This window comes from Elephantulus edwardii, unplaced genomic scaffold (assembly GCF_000299155.1).
Source record: "Elephantulus edwardii isolate Elephantulus edwardi_28Jun2011 unplaced genomic scaffold, EleEdw1.0 scaffold00083, whole genome shotgun sequence".
Lineage (NCBI taxonomy): Eukaryota > Metazoa > Chordata > Mammalia > Macroscelidea > Macroscelididae > Elephantulus > Elephantulus edwardii.
The window spans coordinates 7,752,327-7,755,574 of record NW_006399833.1 but is presented as its reverse complement, the minus strand read 5'-3'; positions in this window follow the sequence as shown (position 1 = coordinate 7,755,574).

Genomic DNA, 3,248 nt, shown 5'->3' with positions numbered 1-3,248 from the left:
GAGAATGAAGGAAAAGACACGAAAGACTCCGTGAACGTGTAAGGTAGAAACTTACTGAAATTACCTTTGGTGAAGGTAAGATTGGAGAAGAAGAGCAGAGATGGGAATTAATCAGGCAAAACATTGTATACTGAAAATGATGAAAACCCGTGGTGTAAAATTAAATCCCCAACAACTTTATACTTTCAGCTTGTGGAGATTAGGTCTAGATACCTTAGACTCTGGGAATGAGTTATATAAGTTGAAAAATGAAGTTGAAAGTAATCATATATTAGAAACGGGGGAGTCTAAAATATGGCTAAGAATATAAAAGAAAAGGTTATAATACAGAAGTATAAAGAAAGGTTGAAAATAAAAAAGAAGGAAAGTGTTATAACTCACAAATGAGGCCTCAAAATGTTTATGTTAATTGTTTTGTCTTGTTTCCTGTCTAAACTCATTGTTACTGTCTCCATGTTCTTTGTCTTTTTGTCTTATGTTTAATGTAACAATACTTGAGCACTCATACAATTTAAAAGTTTCAGTGAAGAGTAAGAATGTATAGAAATAAATTTAAGTTAATATCTATATAAATACTAAATCTCATAGGTGAGGAACCCCAGGAGCAGATGTTTCAAACATCTCAAGGCGCCAAAACGAGACCTTTTGTCTCAAGAGATCTTTGGGAGAACAGCTCTTGGCATCCTCCATCACCTTCACAAATCCATGCATTTTAGTTGGTTATCTACACACTTAAGTAAAAAATTTCTATCTGCTTTAGCCAGTCTTGAAAAATACGCATGCCTGTGGCCACCACTCCAAGTCTGTGTCAGCTGTGCCTTGTGCTTGTTGTTGTACTTTAAATGAAAACCTGTAGAAATAAAAAGAGAAAATCTCCACTCTTTTGTTCTTTATAGCCCCTTAATTAATGCTTGCCTGTATTGAATCTAGTTGTATAAGTAAAAGTTGCATAGCTTGATAATCACTTTCCTTCTTATAGACTCTTTTCAAAGTCCAAATAATTATATTTCTCATTTACAATTTATTTTAAATTGTTTAATTGTGAATGACAATAAAAGTCTGCCATATACAGACAATGGGAAACATACAAATTAAAGTATGCTGAAATTAAATGGAAGGATGCATTAACAAAACGATGAAAAAAGACCCAACCCTATGTTAATAAGGGGTCGAGGCTATGTTTGTCTTTTTCCACAGAACCCTAAAAGTGACTTCCTTTAAAGATGGTATGCTTTGCAAAGGATGTTTCACCTGATAGAAATAAGGATGGTCATGTTGCTGACTGTGACGATGAGGATTCAAGCTGAGTCTCAAAGGACATATGTTCCAGATCCTCTTCTCCTGCATCTGGTGACATGAAATGAGTCCCTCATACATGTAAATGTTATCATAACAGTGCTATGACCATTCTCTTATCTAACATTAATACTGGTAATGTAATTTTTAAAGGATCAAAGGTTGGAATGCTACCTAGCTTGGACTACCCTATGTTATTAGACTGGTCACCGCTTCATACATCTGTTCATGGACTTCCTATGAAAGGATTTGTGGGAGGAATGTGGACTATTAATATGAAGAACTTTCAAAGTGAATTGTGGAAATTAGTTGCAAGCATGGAATCGATAAATATTTCTTGTTTTCCAAAGGATAAATATAAGGGAGATAATGTCACAAATGCCAAAGTTATGTGTTGTGTACCTGAACCATATGTCTTATTAATTGGTAATAATGTGATCACTGCTGATTATCCAAAATATAATGTAAGTTGTTCTCGTTGTAAAATCTCTAACTGTATCAGCTTTATTACAAATGTAAGCTGTTCTCGTTGCAAAATCTCTAACTATATCGGCTCTATTACCAAAAGGGATTCAGTTGTTATTCTAAAGAATCCTCCTTTGTATTGGTCATATATTAGCCAAGCGTTAGAGAGAACTGCTTTGTAAAAAGCACGGAATTCAACTTAAGGCCCTCCCCAGACATGTAGGATGCATAGCCAATGAGGGGTAAGGAAAGAGACTCGCTCATGATCCTAAGACAGGGAGTAGCATAAATTGCTTTATCCCCATGACGGGCAACTTGAGTTTGAGTTCTCTTATCCACCTAAGACAGGCAGCATCCAAGTTTTTATTATTTTAGAAGGGAGGAACTGTCAGAGGCTTGGCTAACTTGCAAGGCAAGATTAGCACTACATTTGTAAAACCAGCAGAACTAATTCCATCTTGGCTAGAACCATCTCGAACGGAAACCTAAATGAGATAATGTGATTACCCCTGCAGGTGTGTTTTTCGGAAACCTATTATATAAACCTTTTTAGAGATAATAAAGAGAGGGGATTCATAATCAATGAAGAGGCTCTCTGCATCTTCTTTTAATCCTCGTCCCTTCTCTCAGCGGAACTGTTTCAATATATCGGGGCAGGACCTCGATAAACAACAACAGTATTGTAAATCCTGTTTTCTTGTGGTTGCCATTTGCTTCATATATTTTTTTTCTCAGTGTTTGGTTTTGACTCTGTTTCTACTTTTTTTAGATTGTTTCTTAAAGGCAACCTTTTGAGGGGCTTTGACTTTTTTTAATCCATTCTGCTACTCTTTTTCTCTTCATTGGAACATTATGTCCACTCCTATTAAGTGTGATTATTGTAAATTCTATTCTATTGATTTATATGTCTGTCATTGTACCAGTTCCATGAGGTGATAGTGGACATCTTTGCCTAGTTCCTGTTCTTAAAGGGAATGCCTTAAATCTCTCTTCATTGAGAACCATGTTGACTCTGGAGTTTGCATATATACTTATAACTTTGTTGAAGAAATTTTCCTCCAATCCTGTTTTGTTGAGTGTTTTTTTAATCAGGAAAGGGTGTTGGGTTTTGTCAAAGCCTTTTTCTGCATCAATGGTAGGATTATCTGGTTCTTGTTCTTTCCTTTGTTAATATGATGAATTACATTGATTGTTCTTATATTGAACCATCTTTGCATAACTGTTATGAATCCTACTTGGTCATGGTGAATTATTTCTTTTATGTATCATTGGATTCTGTTGGCCAGTTTTTGTTCAGGATATTTGCATCTATGTTCATAAGAGATATTGGCCTATAGTTTTTCTTTAAATTTTTTGTATATGCCATTCCATTGTCTTCTAGCTCACATGATTTCTGCTGAAAAAAATCACAATTTAATCCAATTGTTTCCCTTTTTTAGGTGATTCATTGTTTTTCTCAGGGTGCTTTTAGTATTCTATCTATCTAT